This window comes from Tamandua tetradactyla, chromosome 7, assembly GCF_023851605.1.
Source record: "Tamandua tetradactyla isolate mTamTet1 chromosome 7, mTamTet1.pri, whole genome shotgun sequence".
In the NCBI taxonomy this organism is placed as follows: domain Eukaryota; kingdom Metazoa; phylum Chordata; class Mammalia; order Pilosa; family Myrmecophagidae; genus Tamandua; species Tamandua tetradactyla.
The window spans coordinates 156,360,963-156,385,937 of record NC_135333.1 but is presented as its reverse complement, the minus strand read 5'-3'; the positions used below and the strand labels follow the sequence as shown (position 1 = coordinate 156,385,937).

Sequence of the window (24,975 nt, the reverse complement as noted above, 5' to 3'; positions counted from 1 at the left end):
CCAATGACCAAATAAAACATTTCTTCTGGACCTGACATCACAATTCCTTCCCCTACCTTCATCTGGCTTAGTAGTTCCCTCAATCTCATTCTCTTCTATCCAAGATGATAGCTAGTGGCTTTTCAGACAACGGTACTAAAATTGTTAGTTGTTCTCTAATTATTCCTCTCCAATAGGACATTTCCATTTTATTCAATATATTTAGACTGGTGAAAATTTAATAGAAAATTTAGACATTTTATGGAAGATCTTTCAAGTCAGATGTTCTCCTTATGATATCACAACACACAGGTAGACTATTTTAAGAGAAAATGTGAAAGATTCCTTGTAATTGGGTTAGTTGGATTTGACACCCTCTGACTGCAAGTAAGAACAGTGATTTGAAGACTGGTAAAGTTTAAAATTGTAGGTAATTCAATTGCACTGAGGACTGAATGTATTTTATCACAATGATTATTTTAAATATATTCTTTTACTATAAGGAAATCGTTTAGAAATGCTCTAACCTTATAGCTATTAATTAATGGGCATGTAAATTACCCCATATATCTATCATTTCTCTAACTTTATTAAGCAATTTTTTCAATAAATTTAATACTTATTCATGAGATTTTGCTTGTTTGAAAGAAATAGTGGTGCTTAAAACACAGTTGCTGCATCTGAAGAAGTTTTTAATCGCTACAGAAAAGTACACACTAAACATTTATCTTATTTTGTTATAATTTGAGTTCAAAAATCACTCATTTAAGACACTTGTACTAGTCATAACTGAAAGTCAATCAATTCCTAAAGTATGTCAATGAATGGTGAAAGAAATTGTAAATAATAAAAATACTAGCAAGTATAACAAGGGTTTATTAATTTGAGAAGCACTGTTCTAAATAAATTAGATATATCAACTCATTTAATCCACACAATTCCTTAGGATTTGATACTGTTCCTTTTTTACAGAGGGAGAAACTGAAGCAGAAGAATGAATTTGCTCAAGGTTAGAAGCAAATAGCAAAAAGGTAAAATATGACTTCCTTTTTAAGTCTCCAAGTTCTAAAATCACCTTCTAAAGCCATAAGGAATGTTAGAAGAACAGCAGTGCCCTTTTACCTGGATTAAGGAAGTACCTTATTCTTGCACATGGTGGTTTAAAACTTTGTACTTCAGAAAAACATGCTCTTAAATTTCATCCATTCCTGTGGGCGTGGACCCTTTGTAAGTAGGATCTTTGGATGGGCTGCTTTGTTAAGGTGTGACCTACCTCAATAAGAATGGGTCATAATCTTCTTACTGAAGATTACTGGAGACCTTTGTAAACAGAATGAATACAGAGAGAGAGAAAGAAGGCCATGGAAGCAAGGAGCCGAAAGCAATGCAGGGAACAGAGAGATCAGCAGATGCCACCATGTGCCTTGTCATATGGCAGAGGAGCCAAGGATCCTAGCAACCCAACTTTGTATTCATGATGCCTTAATTTGGATATTTTCCCAGACTCTAACTGTAAACAAATAAATTCCCATTGCTTAAGCCAAACCATTTCCTGGTGTTGCTTTAAGCAGCTTAGGAAAATAAAACACTGTATCCACATTTTAAAAGGATGGGATGTTTTAAGAATAGTCATTTATGCACATGTTTTAGTCCTATTAGATACTCACATATCTATTTATCTATTTATTTTTAGTGTTTATTTTTATTTCATTTGTAGCTTTTGAAGCTATGTTTACATGAAGTCTCACTCTTAGTATATCCACAGAGCTCTAGTTCTTTGGAGTGATAATAGGTTCCATGGTCCATTAAGTTTATTTTCTTTCATAATTGACTTCTTGGATTCTCCAACAATATGCCAATATGTATTGTGATTTAATAAGAGGAAAATTATGCTTTATGGAGTTTTTCACATTTATCTGGTCAACAGAAGAAAAGTCATTGTGTTTGCAAATGTGTATATAGTAAGAGACTAGTATGGGAGTCACTCTGGAAAACAAGGGACTGAATGATCATAAGACATTTGTGATGGCTAATACAGTCTGTGCTGACCACATGCATATTAAAGTATTTAATTTTTAGACACCAAAGTTCACAGTGACATTATTCACATCTGTCAAAAAGCAGAGCCAACTCATGTGTCCAACAACCAAAGAAGGGATAAACTGTATGTGATATGTACACACAAAGGGATACTATTTAGCCATAAAAAAGGAATGAAGTTCTGATGCATGTGACATGAATGAACCTTAAAGACATCATGTTGTGTGAAATAAGTCAGACACAAAAGGACAAATATTATATGATATCAAATATTATATGACCTCACTGATATGAAATAATTTGAATATGCAAACTCATGGAGTCAGAAGCTAGAATATAGGTTACCAGTGACCAGATGGGGGTAGGGAGTGAGGAATTAATGTATGAATTATAAAGAGTTTCTGTTTGAGCTGATGGAAAATTTTTGGTAATGAATGATGGTGATGGTAGCACAACATTTGGACAAAATTATCTGCAACTGAGACATATGTTTGAATGTGATCAAAACGTGAAATTTTAGGTTGTATATATAGTACCAGAATAAAAATTGAAAAAAAAAATCCATATAACACAAACACTGAACCATAGTATAAACCATGGATAATAGTTACTAATACAATTATAAAGATGTTCTTTCATCAATTGTTGCAAATATATCACACTAGTGCAAGGTATTTATAACAGAGTAGTTGATGGGAACTTTGTATTTTATGAATGATTTTTCTGTAAACCTACAATTTCTTAATAATAATAAGTTCTTAATAATCAAGTTTTTGTAATTCGCTAAATGGAAGACAATGCAAACTCTTAAATATAGAGTGGGATATAAGAAAGAAAACATGCTCAGATCTTCTGAGAATCTGTATTTGTAGCTGGAGTTATCCTGTTAAAATAATTCCCAAACTCAATTGCTACTTCCTTTCTGTTAACAAGTGAAGGAACACGTTGGCAAACTATGACTAACTCGTCATTTCTGTAATTTCATCTACATTCACTTTTCCTCCATTATCTTTCTTTTTAAATACCCTTAATTTGAAAACTGAAGTCCAGAGGATCATTTGCTTTAAATCAAAATTATATCCAACCCCTGTATTTATTTCAATCATCTATTGCTTTTTAAGCTGCAGATAATTTGTGGCCATCTATAATATACCAGAGTATATTTTTGCATATAGAATTTACTTTCTTTTCAAATATAATTCTACTATGGATTTTAAAAGAAACACTATGGATTTTAAAAGAAATATTATGCCCTCACACTGCCTTTTTTTTGATAATTCAGTATATCTTGAATCATTATTTTAGATTACAAATTTGTTTCTGAAGGAAGAAAGTGAGTGGGGGATGAGGTGGAAAAGATCAACAGGGAGAAACATAAGATAGAACATCTAAGAAGTCATTTATATTATTTTAATTAAAACTCATTGGAGTCTAACACTGATTGACGTCAATTCCAATATATCTAAGTCAAATGCTTTAGTGCCTTTATTTTTTTATTTCTTTGGCATAATGCACATACATGATGATGAGTAGTTTCCTCTCCATCCCCCACCCCCCGCCCCCACTTTGGCAAACTTAACATTGGTTCTGCTTCCCAAAAGAAGATTATAGGGGGAAAAGAAAAGAAAAAGAAAAAGAACACCAACTACTCTTCAAGGGAAAACAGTGGTACTCATTTAGATGAATGAAGTCTGTTAATGATGATGAAATATGTAATTTCCTCTCCTAGTTTGTTTTTAATTCCATTTCTGTCAAATATTTCTAATAATAAAACCTGAGACAGTATGAATACTCAATTAGTTTACTGTGCTTCATATCAGTCTTAAATTTCAGTGTTTTTAATATACAGATTCAAATACATACTGATAAACAACTTGTTTTATGGAATGAGACTCCTTTTCATTTCTGGTTGATTAGTTCCATATACTGTTATCCCTGAAATAAATGCTTTTTATTAGCTGAGCAGCATCATGAGGAGACCACATAGTTATTCCAAGGATGAGAATCCATTGTTTGACCTAAAATTTGTGCATATTTTAATTATTTTTGCCTGATTCCCCTTAATAACTCTGAAGGCCTTTTGTGTCTAAAGAACATAAAAAAAAAGAGAGAGAGAGAAAGGAGAAAAAGAAAGTGTTTGTGGTTAATGATCTCTGCTAACTGCTTCTAAAATGTAGTCAGGTTCTTGCCTCATTGAGTTAAATGGAATAAGGGAGGGGAATGCCCCAGTTTCTGTGTGGCTTCAGTTTGTCTTAGATGTTACACATGCCACAGAGCAACGAACCCTGTATTTTCTCAGAAGTGTTTAATAAATTGGTGTATTCCTTGGATAATGCCCAAGTAGAATCTTGAAAAATGTGGCCATGGACCCTGTCATGTCAGAGAGAAAAATTCTGAAACTCACAATGTGAATAGCACTTCATATCTTTGTGTTGTTCGCATGTCTCAAGCCAACGTTCTGGACTGTCTTTCTTGGCAATGATATTCTTTATATCTCTACAAAAGAGCCTGCTCCTTTCCTGCTATGAATGCAATTTTCCTCTCACTTTTTCCAGCAGGTCTTTAAATGCCACTTTAGTTAAATAATTACCCTTTGTCAGGTAATTTTTTAATACTTCTAAATTTATCCTTTACAGTTCATTTCCAGAACTTTGTGTATTAGCTTTTGCATGTTAACAAACCACTTCCCAAATTTAGTGGGTTAAAGCAATATGAAGATATTATTTCGCATGTATCAGTTTGGTGATTCTGCTGATTTGGACAAGGCACAGCTGATCTGGGCTGGGTTCCTTCATATATGTGCAGTTGTTTGGTGATAAGCTATCTGGTCTGGGATGTACTTAGTTGGGACTCAGCTCTCCTTCACATGATTCCTACATTACTCTACAGGCTGTCCCAAAACATTTTCACAGAAGTGGCAGGGGTCCAAGAAAGGAAGTTGGATCATCCATAATAACTTAATCAAGTTATATGAATCAACTGAATCAAGTTGGCTATTGGCGAAACTAGCACGTGGTCAAGCCCAGAATCAGTACAGGTAGGGGCAGGGAAGGCATAACTAAAGCGGATGGATTTATGGAGGTATAGAAAATCATGTTCATCAATGCAAACCAGGAGACACAAACCAAGACCAACATATACGCTATCCATTGCAATGATAGCTAAAATATGGAGATGAAGTTAAGGAATTGGTTAAATTATGATGCATCCATATGATGAATACTATGTAGTCATTGGAAGCATTGATTTCAGATAATATAGATAACATGGAAAAATATTTCTAACGTTTTAAATGAAAAGGTAAGAAACAAATTGCTTACACATTGCAGTAAGGTCTACAAATGATATTTATATATTTATTATATTTATAATATAGAGAAGAATCATGCCAAAATGTCAATAATGATTATCTCTAAGTGCTGAAATAAATTAAAAAATCTCATTTCTTTTGTGTTCTTTTCTATATTTCCCAAATTTTCGATAATTAATATGGAGTATGTTATAATCAGAAAAAAATAAAAAGTAGCCTGTGTTCATCAATGGATGAATAGATGAGCAAATTATGGCATACATATATATATATATATATATATATATATGTATATATATGCTATGGAATGTTATTCAGCTATGAAAATGTAGGAGGTACAGATACATGCTATGATTTGGATTAACCTCAAAAGCATCATGCTAATTGAAAGGAGCTTGACACAAAAAGTCACATTCAGTATAATTCCATTTATATGAAATATCCTGAATAGCCACATTTGTAAAGACCTAAAGCAAATCAGTGATTGCCACAGCATGTGGGAGGAAATAATAGGGAATGATTATTTAAAGAGTACAGGATATTCTTCTGGAGGAATGAAAAAAAGTTTGAAACTAGAGGAAGATGGTAATTGTACCACATTTTGAATAGAATCCATGCCACTGGATTATACACTTTAAAATGGCTAATTTTATATTTTGTACATTACCTGAATTTTGCCTCAATCAAAAGAAAAAAAAATGTGGCTTGTAGTAGGCAGAATTATAAGCAGACATCCAAGATTCCCTCCCCGTGGTATATGTACCCTGTACAATCTCTTCTTCTGGAGTGGGAAAGACTGAGTTGGACGGATTTCACTCCTTGTATTAGGTTAAATTATATGACAAAGGTGAAGGGATTTTGCAAGTATAATTTATGCCCCCAAATCATTCAAGTTAATCAAAATGGAGATTTTTGGAGTCAGACTTGACTAAATCAGGTAAGCCCTGCAAAGGGACTGGACTCTTTCTGAAGGAAGAGTTTCAAAGCTTGAGAGAGTTTCTCCTGCTGGGCTTGAAGAAGCAGCCATCATCCTCTGACAGGGCCTTGTGGCTAAGATCCCAGGGGAGCTCTTTGGTTGAGAAAGGACCCCTGCCAACAGCCAACAAGGAAATGGGATAACAGTCCGATAACAGCAAGGAACTTAAATTCTGCCCCGAACCACTGAGCTTGGAGGAGAACCTGGAGCCTTGTGTGAGACTGTAGCCTCCGCTCACTGCTAGATTTCATTCAGCTGACCTCTTCAGACTCATCCCCAACAAAAACTGTGAGATAACAAATTTGCACATTTTAAAAACATTATTTTTGTGGTGATTTTTTTAATACAACAATTACGTTTTGTAGATATTTGTTGCACGTAATATTAAGGCAAATCATGCTGCCATTGTAAATGTAGTTGGGTCATGTGGTGTACATACATTCTTACAACTCACAATGGCAATGTGGCCTCAGTTATTTGTCAAATGGTAAACATAGTATTTAAGCTTGTGTGACATGGACAGTCACATGGAAAGTTAAGTAGAACAGTAGCAGTTTGGATTTAACTGGTATCCAACCACCATAAATAGCTGGAAAATTTTATTGGGTGGATCAATCAATTAATATGAAATCAAATAATATGTTAGGAAAAGTGAATGTTTTCCTGATCATAATCAGTTGCTTATACTTACAGCGAACTTGGGGCCACAGAAACGTGTTTCAAATAAACAATGTGAGAAAAGAACAGCTCAATAACAGCCTAGAATTTCCAGTATAATATTTGACATCCTTTCCCTGTTCTGATCTGGAGGTAGTTATCTTTTTCTCTGAGCCCTAATCTAGCATCAAAACAATTTTCAAGACAGTGCTCCAGGTAATAATTTCCAATCCAACTGATTTAGCCTGAGAGATAAAATTGATTTTCCTTTGAGAACATAACATTTACTCCATTATTTAAACATGACTTTCTAAAATACATTTTAGCAATTGAAGATGAACTAGATCAAAATCTGTTTCATCCATTTTCATAAGAACTTTAAAATAAACTAATAGTATATGGTATAATAAGGTTCAAAAGAAGAGAAGAGTAATTGAGACTTAGGAGAAGCCAGCACCAAACATTTTATGTTGATCCCTTTTTCTAATGGTTTACTTAGCCCAAAAATGATTGCATACCTTTGTAGATATAGCCCTGAATTTGGACAAGGCCACAGGTATTCTACTAGAACAAGTTTGACTTCATATAATTTCTTTGGAGAAATCTCAGTGGTCCTTCCTTCTTTTTACCTTTCCACGCTCATTTACTGTGAAACTTTGGTCAAGCTCCTATCTGGCCTCAATTTATTCCCTTATAAAATGAGTGGCTTAGACTACAGCAGCGGCTTTCAACGTATGGGCCTGGATTAGCAACATCAGCATAGCTTTAGAACCTGGTAAAGGTGCCATTTCTCTGTTCTCATTGGAGATCTAATGAGTCAGAAGCTATCAGGAAGTGGTTCAGGACTGTGTATTTCACTTAACAAGCTGTTCAGGTGGACTAGATTATCTCTAAGAGACATTTTAGATCTGAGGGATGTGTCTTCTCATAGCTTTAGGCTCTGGCAGGCACATTTTTCACCTTTTTGGTTGCAGAGTCCCATGGTGGACTTTCCTTCTGTGGCTTAGTTGAGCCTGAGGGTTGTTAGTTTAGAGTGGCCAAGTTTGTTTCTCTCTGGGGATATTGTCAGGTCTGGGGTGTTAATTTTTAAATCATGGGGTTGCTTGTCTTTGCCTCCAACAAAGTTCCCTCTTTACTTCATCTCCTGAAACTCCAAGCCTTCTGTCCCCATCTTATTACCCTTAGCTCTGGAAACCAGATTTCCAAATGGAGAAGATAGTTTTTTTTATAAAGTGAAGAGTCTCCAATTTGCAGATGAATTTAATCGGTACATCAGTACCCCTACAAATTCATCCTTCACTGACATCAGAAAGGCAGCTTGTTAAAGTAGAGGGTATTGACTTTGGATTTAGACAAAACTAGGATAGAATTCTGACTTTATGACTTAAAAGAATGTAAACTACTCAAGTTACCTGATGTCTCTGCATTTTTTTTTCATTTATAACCTATAAAACTAGAAATACTGACAACCCAAAGTAAGACAACAAGAATGAAATTACTTAGCATGCAGCAGGTACTCAGTAAATTGTACTTGTGATCCATTTCCCAGTCTCTACAATCAGGAGTTGGGTGCCAGGCAACTCCATTTTCCAAAACCATTTGCTGCCTGAGCCAGTTGGCCCACATTCACAAGTCTTACGTTCCAGCCAGATGAACTCGTATCTTGTGGCTGAAGATTTCAACCTCATGAGGCCAATATTTTCTTTCATTGTATCACTTCACTTTTGAGTGCTTTTCCTTCTCTTAACTGCCCTTGCGAAGAATGGCTTCTGGTTGGGAAAACAATTGCCAATCCAGAGAAGCATCCTGGTGGTAACAACAGTGATGACATTAATATAAAATAACAGTAATAGCAGCTAATGCTCATTGAGAATTTACCAGGAATCAGGTACTCTTTACATGCAATGACTAAATGACTCCTCAAAGTTGCCTTTTTATATAGGTGGTATTAACTCCATTTTATGGATGAGAAAACTGAAAAAACAAGAAGGTGCATATCTGGTCCACATCTGGTCCAAATTCACAAAGATGAGAAATTACAGATCTGGAATGTGATTAAGAGGGGAAATAGAACACAAATTACTGAAATCTGAAATTTCATGAGTAATTAAAACATAACCAGACTCCTTTAAAGAAATTAAAAACCCAGAATCATATATAATGTTCTTAAAATGTAATGATAATTGAAATGAAGTCACTATATTGGGAAAAAAAATTAACTCATACTTTTGTCCCCTTTGTTCTGCCTCATGTACACATGCCTAGTTCATTTGCAAATGTCCAATAGAGCTAAATCTAGTTCTAGGATGTGTGTGCATGTGTGTGTGTGTGTGTGTGTACATGCAGATGTGTGCATCTGTGTATTTTCTATTCATGTATCTGTGTGTTGACACATAGATTTAAATACATTTAAGAATATAGAAATCAGACTGAGACGTATTCTGTGTTTAAGAAGCAAATTGAGTTGTTCAAAGATTATTTGGGCATGCCAAGATATATTCACTCCAGTGCAATCATGCCTCTAGTTATAGTCGTCAATTAATTACTAGTACCATTGTTATCTGAACAAGGTAGGGTGTCAAGAAAGGGAGAAATTTACTTTTATGTATCTCCAAAGTTGTAGTCACACATTCCTTTTTTTTTATTAATTAAAAAAAAATTAACTAACACAACATTTAGAAATCATTCCATTCTACATATGCAATCAGTAATTCTTAATATCATCACATAGATGTATGATCATCATTTCTTAGTACATTTGCATCGATTTAGAAAAAGAAATAGCAAGACAACAGAAAAAGAAATAAAATGATAATATAGAGAAAAAACTAAAAATAAAAAATTCCAAAATATATATAAAAAAAGAAACAAACAAACAAAAAAAACTATAGCTCAGATGCAGCTTCATTCAGTGTTTTAACATGATTACTTTACAATTAGGTATTATTGTGCTGTCCATTTTTGAGTTTTTGTATCTAGTCCTGTTGCACAGTCTGTATCCCTTCAGCTCCAATCACCCATTATCTTACCCTGTTTCTAACTCCTGATGGTCTCTGTTACCAATGACATATTCCAAGTTTATTCTCTAATGTCGGTTCATATCAGTGGGACCATACAGTATTTGTCCTTTAGTTTTTGGCCAGTCTCACTCAGCATAATGTTCTCTAGGTCCATCCATGTTATTACATGCTTCATAAGTTTATTCTGTCTTAAAGCAGCATAATATTCCATCATATGTATATACCACAGTTTGTTTAGCCACTAGTCTGTTGATGGACATTTTGGCTGTTTCCATCTCCTTGCAATTGTAAATAATGCTGCTATAAACATTGGTGTGCAAATGTCCGTTTGTGTCTTTGCCCTTAAGTCCTTTGAACAGATGCCAAGCAATGGTATTGCTGGGTCGCATGGCAATTCTATATTCAGTTTTTTGAGGAACCGCCAAACTGCCTTCCACAATGGTTGCACCATTTGACATTCCCACCGACAGTGGATAAGTGTGCCTCTTTCTCCACATCCTCTCCAGCACTTGCCATTTTCTGTTTTGTTGATAATGGCCATTCTGGTGGGTGTGAGATGATATCTCATAGTGGTTTTGATTTGCATTTCTCTAATGGCCAGGGACATTGGGCATCTCTTCATGTGCCTTTTGGCCATTTGTATTTCCTCTTCTGAGAGGCGTCTGTTCAAGTCTTTTTCCCATTTTGTAATTGGGTTGGCTGTCTTTTTGTTGTTGAGTTGAACAATCTCTTTATGAATTCTGGATACTAGACCTTTATCTGATATGTCGTTTCCAAATATTGTCTCCCATTGTGTAGGCTGTCTTTCTACTTTCTTGATGAAGTTCTTTGATGCACAAAAGTGTTTAATTTTGAGAAGCTCCCATTTATTTATTTCTTTTTTCAGTGCTCTTGCTTTAGGTTTAAGGTCCATAAAACTGCCTCCAATTGTAAGATTCATAAGATATCTCCCTACATTTTCCTCTAACTGTTTTATGGTCTTAGACCTAATGTTTAGATCTTTGATCCATTTTGAGTTAACTTTTGTATAGGGTGTGAGATACGGGTCCTCTTTCATTCTTTTGCATATGGATATCCAGTTCTCTAGGCACCATTTATTGAAGAGACTGTTCTGTCCCAGGTGAATTGGCTTGACTGCCTTATCAAAGATCAAATGTCCATAGATGAGAGGGTCTATATCTGAGCACTCTATTCAATTCCATTGGTCGATATATCTATCTTTATGCCAATACCATGCTGTTTTGACCACTGTGACTTCATAATATGCCTTAAAGTCTGGCAGCGTGAGACCTCCAGCTTCATTTTTTTCCCCTCAAGATACTTTTAGCAATGTGGGGCACCCTGCCCTTCCAGATAAATTTGCTTATTGGTTTTTCTATTTCTGAAAAATAAGTTGTTGGGATTTTGATTGGTATTGCATTGAATCTGTAAATCAATTTAGGTAGAATTGACATCTTAACTATATTTAGTCTTCCAATCCATGAACACGATATGCCCTTCCATCTATTTAGGTCTTCTGTGATTTCTTTTAACAGTTTTTTGTAGTTTTCTTTGTATAAGTCTTTTGTCTCTTTAGTTAAATTTATTCCTAAGTACTTTATTCTTTTAGTTGCAATTGTAAATGGAATTTGTTTCTTGATTTCCCCCTCAACTTGTTCATTGCTAGTGTATAGAAACGCTACAGATTTTTAAATGTTGATCTTGTACACACATTCCTTTTAACACTAGAGAAGATTGATTTAATACCTGTATTAGTTAGGGTTCTCTAGAGAAACAGAATCAACAGGGAACACTTACAAATATACCATTTATAAAAGTGTCTCACATGACCGCAGGAACGCAGAGTCCAAAATCCACAGGGCAGGTTGTGAAGCTGATGACTCCGATGGATGGTCTGGATGAACTCCACAAGAGAGGCTCACCAGCCAAAGCAGAAATGGAACCTGTCTCTTCTGAGTCCTCCTTAAAAGGCTTCCCTGATTAGATTAAGCATCACTTATTGTAGAAGACACTGCCCTTTGGCTGATTACAAATGGAATCAGCTGTGAATGCAGCTAACGTAACCATGATGTAATACTATGAAATGTCCTCATTGCAACAGACAGGCCAGCACTTGCCCAACCAGATAAACAGGTACCACAACTTGGCCAAGTTGACACATGTCCCTGACCATGACAATACCCATCTAGCTACCTATGGAAAATACAACTTCAAGATTGTCATGGTCAAGTTCATCTGTCAACTTGGCCAGGTGGTGGTACCAATTTGTCTGGTTGGGCAAGTGCTGGCCTATCTGTTGCAATGAGGACAGTTCATAGAATTAAATCATGATCACTTCGGATTCATCCACAGCTGATATCATTTGTTATCAGCAAGGAGAGTGTCTTCTGCATGAGTGACACTTAATCTGATCACTGGAAGGCTTTTAAGGAGGATTCAGAAGAGACAGTTTCTCTTCCTGCTTCAGGCAGCAAGCCTCTTCTGTAGAGTTCATGCAGACCCTTCATCAGAGTCATCAGCTTCACAGCCTGCCCTACGGATTTTGAACTCTACATTCCCATGGTTACATGAGACACTTTTATAAATTTTATATCTATGAGTTTTTCCTGCTGATTCTGTTTCTCTATTCCTAGCTAATAGAAAGAGGAATTAAGATTCCTAAGTGTAGGGGAAGAGAAATGATATTCTCATAATCTTTGCCTCTTAGTTTCTATGCTAAGGGTTAATTCAGTTTAAGGATTATTATATCATCTCACCTGTATGATTCCTTGCCTACCATATTGATACAGATTAGACATCCCGCCATTTAAAAAAAGATTCTACATGACAGCAACACAAATGCCTCACCCCTACATACACACAACATTGAATTTATTCTTCCAACAAGTATTAAAGAGAATCTACAATATATGAACCAAGGAAGAAAAATCCCTTATATCACAAAACCAAATTCTATAAACAACAAAAAAAAACTATTAAATAAGAGAACATAAGATAGTAGTACACAAAAATTAAAGCTGTGTGTATTTGGGGTGGGAGTAGAAAAGAAGCATCCCATTTTACTTTTTGAAAAGTGACCAGAGAAGTCTGCTTTGAGAAAATTATATTTGCCCAGTCTGACTTATTTTTTAGAGATTATTCAGGCTGCTGACTAAAGAGAGAATATGTGGAGTTATGGATGGAGAGACAAAGAAGAAAGATCAATCAGAAGGCTATTGCCCTGGTAAGAGACAATGGTGGCTTAAGGTAGCATGTTAGCAGGGAAGATAATAAGACTCACCTATTTAGAATAGCTTTTAGAGCAGCAGTTCTCAAAGTGCGGCCCTGGTAGCAGCAAGATCTGGCTACACCCTATATTTACTGAATACACTGGAGTTTATCCCATCCTCTGTTTTTTGACATGGGCAGGCACTGGGAATTGAACCCAGGTCTCTGGCGTGGCAGGCAAGAACTCTGCCACTGAGCCACCATGGCCCACCCTCAGCCTCTGTTTTAATAAAGTAATTCTGATGAATACTAAAATTTAAAAGGAACTGCCTAGAGGAAGAGTTGATCAGACACGAAAATGGCAACTGGCCAGTGAGAAGAATCAATCATTTTGGAAAGCAACCCAGGAGAGAAGGGCCAGTAGATGTTGCCATGTGCCCTCCCATGTGATAGAGAAACCCCAGACGTGATCAGGTCTTTTTGAATGAAGGTATCCTCTTTTTGATGTCTTAATTTGGACATTTTTATGGGCTTAGCACTGTAAATTTGTAACCTAATAAATCCCCTTTGTAATTCACTTCTGGAGTATTGCATTTCATCAGCTTTAGTAAACCAAAACAGGTATGTGCATTTTTTTTAGATGTAATGCTACTAACCCCTGTTTCAATTTTACTAAGCCTACTGAAATAAAATAGACCAGAAATGGACTGGCTTTTAACAGTGGAGATTTATCTTCTTAGAAGTTACAATTCTGAGGCCACGAAAATGTCCAAATTAAAGCATCAATAGGACAATACCTTCTCTGAAGAAAGGCTGTTGGCATCTGGGACACCTCTGTCACATGGGAAGCTACTTGACTGCTGTCTGTGGTCCTTCTTTACCTGGTTTTGTTGCTTTTCAGTTTCTGGCTTCAATGGCTCTATGAGCTTCTGTGGGCGTGTTTTGGTCTCTCAGCATCTCTGGAGCTTATCTCTACATTCTCTGTTTTTTTTTCTGTCTTTTTTCCTCTCATAAGGTACTTTAGAAAAAGAATTAAGATCCACCTTGAATGAGGCACATCTCAATTGAAATAACTTAACCAAAATTTCCCACCCACAATAGGTGTGCACTCACAGGAATGGATTAAAAGAACATGGCCTTTTCTGGGGTACATAATAGCTTCAAATTAACACACACACATAAGAGACTACTGTACAGTATAAACACACTAAGAAATCAAAAAGTTCATGTGACTTGCTTTATAGCAATATTTGCTTTATTGTAGTAGGCTGGAACTGGACCTCCAATATATCCGGGGTTTACCTATAGTGGATGCCATTCCAATATTTCAAAAACAAATTTTCAAATTTTGCTGGCAATTATTATTATACTTTATACTCTGATTTGGAAGTGAATTAACAGCATAATTTGAGGATATGTATTCTTTTGCTCTTCAGTTATTTTATTACAATAACATTTGCAGCTTTTTTCAATATTGATGTTATAGCAATGTACAACAGAATTCTTTTGCAACTGTTGTTCTTTTATATGAATGCTCCTCTATTAATCATAACTATGGCAGCTCAATGCTTGGATTGAAGTATAAAACGTAACTTATTAAAATCTGTTCTAGGCAGGTCTGAGACAGGGAGTTCAGTATTTATTAACACTTTCTCCATTTAAGACTCAGGGAAAGTTGAATTAAATGCAGTAAACCTCATGGGACTGTCTTCACACTGAATTCTTTAAGACACAAAAAGAAGCTCTATCATTTAAAATAGAAGATGGAAAAAAAAAAACAAACTTCCTAAAGGCTTTTGATAATTCTGTCCTTTTTTTTACCCTCTAAGGAATTAAGTGCTAAATCGGGTTTATTATGTATGGCAGTAAAGTGCGTCTATACCACTTTGATTCTGAATGATCCAGAACAGGTGACCAAGTCAAATCAGATTAACTGATAAAACCAGCTTTAATAGGTGTCTCTGACTACTAAGCAAAATGGAGTATTATAGTTTCTGGGCCTCTATCACCAATTAATTAAATGGAAAAATGCATTCATTCAAGGAAGGTTTATTCATTTCCAAATTTAGATCTAGTATCAAAAACAAAATAAAATAAAAAGACCTAAGGGATGATTAACTACTTTCTAGTCCAAAACTGGAGAGAAAAATGTCACCATCTGAGGGCACTAAGGGAAAAAATGAGAGCAGAGTGCCCTACAATCACTAAAGCCAGTTGTTTCAGGATTCTGTGCTACCAAAAAGCTTCTGAGTAATTTACTCTAGTGCTTTATCTCCCAACATGTAAGATTGTTCCCACACCCTATGTGTCTCCCTGATTCTCTGTCTTAGCTTCCAGGCTGGTATGGATGATGTTACACTATGGATTGGCTGAACAACAGGAATTTATTAGACCACAGTTTCAGAGCATAACAGATTTGGTTCCTCCTAAGATCAAGATCACGTTGTCCGTGAGTTCCAGCTCTTCTCCATCACATAGCAGTGCACATGGTGGTGTCTTCTCCTTCCTTTTCCCATTTGGCTGACTTCTGGCTTCCTGCTCCTCCCCATGGCTTACTCTATATAAAGCCTCCAATAATAAAGACACATCCTGATTCAGTTGGCCACACTTCAGCTATAAATAATGCCTTCAAAGATCCTATTTACCATGGGTTCACACCCCCAGAAATGAGAGTAAGAACGTGTTTTCCCCTGTTTCTCCCCACCCCCCTGGGTACATAAATCAGTTTACTACACTGCCTAATTAAAATAAAGAGATGCTGTTTCTAGAAAACATTTTGATTTTACTATACACATTTATGGAATGATCTTCAAACCTTTATCCCTGTATATGACCATATTCGTTGTTTATTATTTATTATTATTTAGTATTGCCTTAGTAAATGACATTTTGCAATTGAAAAACATTGGCTATATATTCTATTGTCAAGAAAGTAATTGACTTAATCTTTTCCCAAAAGAATTGACAATATTTGAGATAAGATGTGAAAGTAGTCTTATGGCTATTTTCATCATAAATTTGTTACTCTCAAGATTAGCATTGTATATATTCTTAAAGGTATTTTGCTGTTATTTTTGGTTGATTGATTTTTTTGAAAATGTATTTACATGTGAAATTTTTTTAATGTGCTTTTTCTGGGGTGGGGGGGGGTCTGGTAGAAAGATGTTAACTTGTTGAGCCTATTAGAACAGATACTTTGTAAGCCATTAATGACAGATTAGTAAATGTGTTCAAAACAGCAAAACAGCTAATGATCTCCAGAATCCAACTTTATTATTTGCAGATTAGTTTGTGTATTTTTACATAACAAAAGAATTGTTAACAATTTCTGTAATCTTTAATAAAACAGGACAAAAAATAATAATTTTGAAAGGAGACCCAAAATACATTAAGGTCTATAACCGCTTTGTAATGTGTCAGCTGGGTTATCTGAACTATATTTCCCAGAATTTTTTTTTTAAGATTTTTATTGACAAATCTTCACAAACATATAGTCTATACATGGTATACGATCAATGGCTCACAGTATCATGACATAGTTGTGTATTCTTCACCATAATCATTTTGTTTTTTTATGAAATATAACCACATACAAACACAAACATTCTTACCATATAATCATTCCATTCTTGCTATATAACTCACAAAACATCACATGGTTGTATATTCATCATCATGATCATTTCTCAGAACATTTGCATCAATTCAGAAAAAGAAATAAAAAGAAAACAGAAAAAACTCATACATACCATATCCCTCCCCCTTCCCTTTCATTGATCACTAGCATTTCAATCTACTAAAGTTATTTTAACATTTGTTCCCCCTATTATTTATTTATTTTTAATCCATATATTCTACTCGTCTGTCAATAAGATAGATAAAAGAAGCATCAGACAGAAGATTTTCACAACCACACAGTCACCTTGCGAAAGTTATATCATCATACTATACAATCATCTTCAAGAAACATGGCTACTGGAGCACAGCTCTACATTTTCAGGCAGTTCCCTCCAGCCTCTCCATTACACCTTACTAAGCAGGTGATATCTATTCAATGTGTAAGATAACCTGCAGGATAACTTCTCAACTCTGGAATCTCTCAGCCATTGACACTTCATTTTGTCTCATTTCGCTCTTCCCCTTTTTGGTCAGGAAGGTTTTCTCAATCCCATGATGTTGAGTCCCGGCTCATTCTAGGATTTCTGTCCCACGTTGCCAGGAAGGTCTACACCCCTGGGCGTCATGTCCCATGTAGAGAGGTGGAGGTCAGTGAGTTTGCTTGTCTTGTTGGCTGAGAGAGAGAGAGAGAGGCCACATCTGAGCAACAGAAGAGGTTCTCTTGGGGGTGACTCTTAGGCCTAATTTTAAGTAGGCTTAAACTATCCTTTGCAGGATTAAGTTTATTATGAACAAACCCCAGGATTGGGGGCTCAGCCTATTGCTTTGGTTGTTCTACTGCTTGTGAGAATATCAAGAATTCTCCACTTGGGAAAGTTGAATTTTCCCTCTTTCTCACCATTCCCCCAAGGGGACTTTGCAAATACTTTTTTGTTCACTGTTTAAATCACTTTGGGATTTATCAGGGCATCGCTCTGGACAAATCTACAAAGTCTCAGGCCCTACTCAAAGTTCCAAGTATTATGGTGTTCAATTAAGCTGCCCACAGAAGTTATATTAGGAAATGCGTTAGTCAAAATATAAATTTTGTACCAAATAAACATTTTTGCTTTAGTCCCACACATTTCCCAGAATCGTAAAAATCTCTGCAAGGATGAGTCTTGTAAGATTTTTTTTTTTGACATGAGCAGGTACCAGGAGTTGAACCTGGGTCTCCGGCATGATGGGCAAGAGCCCTGCCTGCTGAGCCACCATGGCCCTCCCTTTGTAAGATTTTTAAGAGTGGAAGGGAGGCAGCATTTGCAGCAAGCCCTTATTGCTCATTTGCTGATTCACTTTGTTGGTACAAGGGAGATCTGGCCGAGATGTGTGTTTGGAACTGAAGCTTCTGCAGGAAACCCTCATCACCAGGGTCAGGGCATGAGCTTCAGGTGCTCCTTGTGGGGTTCAGTGCCTACTTGTGAGGTTCCAGCCTTCTCATGGCCCCTGCCTAGTTGCTAATGCCTTATAGACTGCAGGCCCCAGTACCAGAAGTTGAGATGGCCTTGTGTGTATCTTCCCCCAACACACACAGAGCACACACACACACACAGAGACTCTTGTGTAGGCCAGTTCCCTGCAATAAATCCCTTAATAGGTGTGTGTCTGGGTTTATCTGCTAGTGGTTCTGCTTCTTGGCTGACTCTTGATACAAGTCTGCTTTTCTTTTCTTGGCCTTCAGGCATTTCCTTATCTGGGCTAAATTATCTTGTTAGTCTCATTCACAGGCACAGGTCTCCAAATAACACAAAATTAAACCACAATTATCTGTTTGTTTGTTATTATGAAAATAGCCCTGTAAATTTATTATTCTGGGTATTTCTCTACTCTCCCCTGCCACCCATTTTTCACTTATCAAAATGGGTGTGTACATTTGGTTTTGTTTTAAAAGTAATTTCTTCTTCTGAGCTATCGAACATATCTGTATACCAATTTTGGTTACTTATTTCCCCACCCTATCTCTAATGATAAACATCTTTAGGTTATGGCCCATGCAACTCTGTTTCTTTTCATTCACAGTGACCCACACATAAAATTTATGAAACAACAGTTGAAATAAGGTAAATCTGTCAAAGCTATGAAGAGTCTGAGATTCTATCCCACTTGTAAACTAACAAATAAAGCCTGTCACAGTTTCATAAATGCTTCCAGAAGACATGAGATCCCTGGAACAGATATAAAGGATGTTGCTCCTCAGAACACAGCATAAGCTTCATGTTTGCATCAATTCTCTTTGCCCCTCCAAGTCCCACAGTGGCACTGTGGAATGGCCCATGTGTACGCACTTCACATAGCTAAAAAGCCCTGAGTTTACAAACCCCAGTCTTACCCCTGGTCTGGAAACAAATCTACACACTGACTCACAGGGAAATACTCTCTCTATCATTCCAGGCTGTTCTGGAGAGATTTAATGTGTTTCCAGTTATATGCTGGACAGTTGAGTATTGTCAGGTAAAAGAAAAAAATGTGTGCTTATTTGTTTTCTTTGGAAATTAAGTATGGTCTAAGGTGATACATATATATATACATATATATATATATATATGTGCCAAGTTGACAAGGGGTGGACTGTCATGGTTAGGGACAGGTGTCAATTTGGCCAAGTTGTGGTACCTGTTCATCTGATTGGGCAAGCGCTGGCCTGTCTGTTGCAATGAGGACATTTCATAGGATTAGGTCATGATCACGTCAGCTACATCCACAGCTGATTCCATTTGTAATCAGCCAAAGGGGAGTGTCTTCTACAATTAGTGAAATCTAGTCATGGGAAGCCTTTTAAGGAGGACTCAGAGGAGACAGGTTCCATTCCTGCTTTGGCTGGTGAGCCTCTCCTGTGGAGTTCATCCAGGCCATCCATCGGAGTCATTGGCTTCGCAGCCTGCCCTGTGGATTTTGGACTCTGCATTCCTACGGTCACGTGAGACACTTTCCTAAATTTTATATTTGCAAGTGTTCCCTGTTGATTCTGTTTCTCTAGAGAACCCTAACTAATACACACACACACAAAGAATCATCTGCTATAACATAATAGCTATTTCATACATTCTGTGAAATGACATTTTGAATATCCTTTATATTTGAATTATTGGTACGTTTTCTTATAATATTGCTCTTGTTTTCTATAGATCTTGTTCCCAAATATTTGTAATATCAGATTAAATTGGTATTTACTCTGTAATTAAGTGCCATTGAATCTGGCACCTTCATCATCTTTAAAAGTATTATACAAATCATCTACTATTAATCTCCATGGAGATAGCTGAGCCATCAGTCACCAGTTAAATTCACACATGCGGACACATACAAAAGGAGTGGCCTGTTTGGAAATGAAAATGAAACATTTGGTAGTATGACAAAAATATTTTTTCAGCTAAATTTCACCAACAAAGCTAGTGAAAATAGAAGTTCATATGCTACTGATACATATTTTAGGCCAGTATGCAAAAGTTTAAGGTTCTTTGCAGCTGTACCAATCATATGGGGAACCAGTTCTTTCTTCTTTTTTTTTTTCCATCAAGCTAATCCTCTAAGTTTCATCAATTTTAAAGATGGATTATAAATCTATACCAAGTTGTTCCTGGAAGATATGGTGACCAAAATCGCTTACCTGACCTGTGCATTTAATTTCATTCTTTTCCTATGTTAAATTTATAAGCAGATAATTCTGAAAGGATAAATAGGCAGTGAAATGGTGCACTTGTAGTGAATGGTTTGTTTAGTGAACTATTATGAATACATCATTGATAGTTAACTATTAGGAATGAGATAAAAAAATATTGCAAGCACATTTCTAAAAAATTAAACCAAACCTGGGAATTATTTTATATATATGAGCAAATATTGCTTGTAATTGCCAGCAATTGGACTTGAGTTTCTATTTATTTTGAATATGGATGTATGGTAGAAAAAGTCAACTAATTTCATATTTTTCAAGGAAATTTGAGTGTGAAGGGAAATGATAAAAATAATAACCCTTCAATAAACCAACAGAATGAATAGAAATTATCCACCGAAGCAAAGAATCACTTTCAAAAGTCATTTTGAAATATGTTAGCAGGTAAAACATTTTTATTTCGACTGTATGGAGTTCATATTACATCGCTTTTACTCAACATCCAGCACTCATTTGATCTGCCTGATGATTCAGAGATAGGAGCTGAACCTAGGTTCTGTTTATTATTCTCTGCAAATTTCATATTACTCTGTGATGTTCTGGAAGCAAAACAATTACTATTCATCTCCCACTGGGAAAGCCAAGCTGTATATAAAACTGTAGCCCAGTCTCCTCTGTTTCTACAACATTGCTTTATAAGAAATGGAGACTGTGTTTGCAATTTTCTTAAGGAAACAAAAATAATCAGAATGCATTCCAATTTGGAAACTTTGAAATCCATTTCATCTACAAATCTAGATCTTTAAATCTCATTTTAAAACAGCGGGAATTCAGAGATAGCTAATCCAACATGCTGCTAAAATACTACAGAAATATTCTTTGTGTTGATCTTGTCTTTTCAGAAATAGATAAGCATAACAAGCATTTGCAAAAAGCTGCATTCCAAAGATCAGGAAATTAGATGAAATTTAAGGTTAGAGAAAATTTGATTTTTCTAGTTTTCTACTTAAATCCTAACATTTAGCTTACTGAAATGACTTATTTCTATTCTGTTCTTTGAGGAATCTTTTAAAATAAAAGCATAATAGGCTACTGTCTTGTCATTATTATAATCTTAAATATGTTTGTAATAATCTTGTACATTTTTATGATTTGAAATAATTTTTTACCTTATGGTGGGAGATTCCAATGTCCCTTTCCTGATTTATGCTTTGAGCCAAACTCTCATAAAGTCAATGCAATCTTATTTAATGCTTACAGGTTGAATGAGTTTAATAGATGTGATATAAATAGAAATTTTCTCGTGCATTTCTGTGAGTGACTCTGTGGTAAAACATCAAGTAGACAGATTTTATTTTATTTTTCTTCCCACTTGTATTCAACTAAGTGACAAGGACAATAAATATTTTGATTTAATACATAGCATTTATAATAAGATATTAATTGAATTATTTTATGATGACATTACAACATTTAAATTCTCCAGTAACAACAATTTTAACAGCCTCAAACGTTAGTGATACTGATTTTAATAAAGCACTGTTTGAAAGTATAGTTTTGTATAACCTATAGACCCACCTGGAACAAATTATGTGTTTATTAAGAAATATATCAAAAGACAATAAAAATAAGACAATACATGGAGAATTCATAATAAATGTCTAATTTATTAAGCCACAATATATTCTAAAAATATTCCTATCCTAAAAATAGGAATAGTAGACCACATTCTCTACTCAAAATGGAATAAAACTATGCATCTAAAGACAAAGCAGAAAAATAAAATTGTCCAATCCATCTATGAATTATACCTAATTCATAGTAAAAATGAATCTCTTAAGTAATTAAGAGATTACTTACTCTCTTAAGAGTAAAAAAAAGTCTCTCTTAAGTAATTGGAATTATAAAGTTCCATCTAAATTTGCAAAATCTTTACAAAATTGACATGACTGAAGACTTACATATCAGAATATATGGTATAGCTAAATGCTGCTCAGAGGAAAATCCATAAACTTACTACATATACATAATCACAAAGAAAAGAAGATAAAATGCATTTGCATTCAAGTAAAAATATTCAGAAAGGACCACCAAAATTAACTACTGAATAGCATAATGAAGAAAATGACAAATGGTAAAGCAAAACTGAATGATTTAATAAGTGCAAAGGAGACCTAAGAAGGAAAATCTCCTTGTCCTTCTCCGAAACCCTGAATTGTGAGAGATACCCTGAAATGTTTGCTGCATTCATCTTGCAAGTGTAAGAAGACAATCTGAAGACTAATGAGGTCGATAAAGCAAAAAGATGAAATTCAGTACACATTTCATTCAATACACATTTATCGAGTAGTTATTACTCTAGGCATGATGCAAAGTATTGAGAGTTCATCAGAGAAAAAGCAATGCAAATCTCTCCTCTTGTGGTATTTACAATCTAGTAACACTGGGGGAGTTCAAGCAACCAACAGCAAAGTAGATTTTAATTAAGTAGATGTTACATGTATAGCGGTAAATGGGAAACAATAAAGCAGTGTAAGGAGCATCAGGAGAACTTTGGATGGCAGTGATTTTAAATAGTGTGGTCTGGGAAGTCCTCATTGGGAAGGTGGCATTTGAGCAAAGACTTAAAGGAGGTGAGGAAATAAGCCATTCAAATGCCCCAAGGAAACATTTACTTTGAAGCTAGTAATATACTCATAGGGTCACACGTCCTTATAAAATTTTCAGTTTAATTTTTTTTTAATTCATAAAGACAACTGCATTAGTCAGGATTCTCTAGGGAAATAGAACCAACAAGAGATATCTATAACGTAAATATTTTGAGATTATGAGTTTTTTTGGTTTTTTTTTTTAATTGGAATTGGCTCACACACTTGTGGGGATGGGCAAGTCCAAATTCTATAGGGCAGGTTACAAACTGGGAACGCTGATGGAAGTTTTTGCCGAATTACCCTGGAGAAGCTGGCTGTCTGAAGTACAGATGGAAATTCTCCTTTCTGACTACTGATATCATCACTTCTTTTAAAGACTTCAACTGATTGGATGAGGCTTCTCTCATTGTTGAAGGTGATTTCCTCAGTTGATTGTAGCCACAGATGCAACCAACTTAGTTGATGCTTTAAGTCCACAAAATATCCAGTAACAATCAGGCCAGTGCTTGCTTGAATGAACAACTGGATACCATAAGCAGGCCAAGTTGACACATGAACGTAATCATCACAGCCACTGTCTCTTTGACTTCAAATTTCTGTCCATCATTGTTTTATTGGCGATGTCAGAGGTGCCATAGGCGTTTTAGGGAAATCAGCTAAGAGGAAGTCCAGCTGGGGATTTATTCAATATGAGTATATTTGATATGAGCTTAGTAGGATATATGTATATGATTCTAAGTTGCTTCTGTTTTTGGTTACATTATGGCTAGCCATCACAACAGAGGAATGACTTCTGGAAATTCTTTTACTGCTCAGTTAACTGGCAATCCTTGAGTGAAATGCCAGAGGCCATGTAATGTTATGAATTATGGTGCCCACAGTGTCATGCTATTGTTCTAGAGTCTAGAATTTTTCTGTTTGTGGAATTTTTCATTATTTAAGAAACACAATGTATTTATTCAAAATGAATAATTGTATTTTACAGTAATAACTTGGTATTTTTTTCTTAAGAAAAAATGCTCCATATTTTGTTTGTTTACACAAAACCTAAACTTATCCCTAAAACTTACCAAGTAGGCGCATGCCTGGTATTTTCTGTTACTATAGGGAGGTCATAAATGGGTATTTGAAAGTGTTGGTTAGAATAGAATGAACAAGATAGAGGAGCTTACTAAGAGAGATTAACCCAGAGAGGTCAGAGGAGCCAAATCATGTACAGCCCTTTAGAATAGTCTGATAGAAATATAATGCAAGCTATATTTATAATTTACAGTTTTAGTAACCACATTAAATAAAGCAAAATAAAACTCATGAGATTAATTTAATAATGCATTTTATTTAACCCAACACGTTCAAAATACATATTCTAAACATGTAATCGACATGTAAATTATTAGTGAAATATTTTGCATTCATGTATCATAGCAAGTCCTTCAACTCCAGAGCATGTCCTATCCTTGCAGCATACCTCAGTTTGGCCTAGTCACGTGCTGTGCTAAGTAGTCATATATGGCTAGTGCCTATTGTACCGGACAGCACAGCTTTCAAACACTGACAGTGAAGGATTATCAGCAGAGGAGTGACATGTCCGACCTAAATTTTAAAAGGATCACTCGGATTACTGTTTAGAAATAGACTGTGGGAATATAAAGCTTGAAGCAGAGGCAGTTTAGGAGGCTATTGCAGTAATTCAGGGCAGGAGAGAACGGTGCCTTAGATCAGCCTGGTGGTGATGGATATGGTAAAATGTAACCAGATCCAGTATATTCTTCAAAGGTGAAGACATCCTTTGCTGAAAGTAAGATGAGATGTATAAGAGAAAAAAAGAATGTGAACTGGCCAGATAAATACGCTATTTACAGAGA

At 35.6% G+C, this 24,975-nt stretch overlaps 1 long non-coding RNA gene across 1 annotated transcript; it reads left to right on the top strand.

The window, feature by feature from the left end:
- The first annotated feature begins 61 nt into the window (after nt 1–61).
- LOC143690266 (uncharacterized) lies at nt 62–15,787 on the top strand. The gene is made up of 3 exons (XR_013179093.1): nt 62–132; nt 952–1,010; nt 15,520–15,787. It is a non-coding gene; the product is annotated as an uncharacterized LOC143690266 (long non-coding RNA).
- The last annotated feature ends 9,188 nt before the right edge of the window (nt 15,788–24,975 follow it).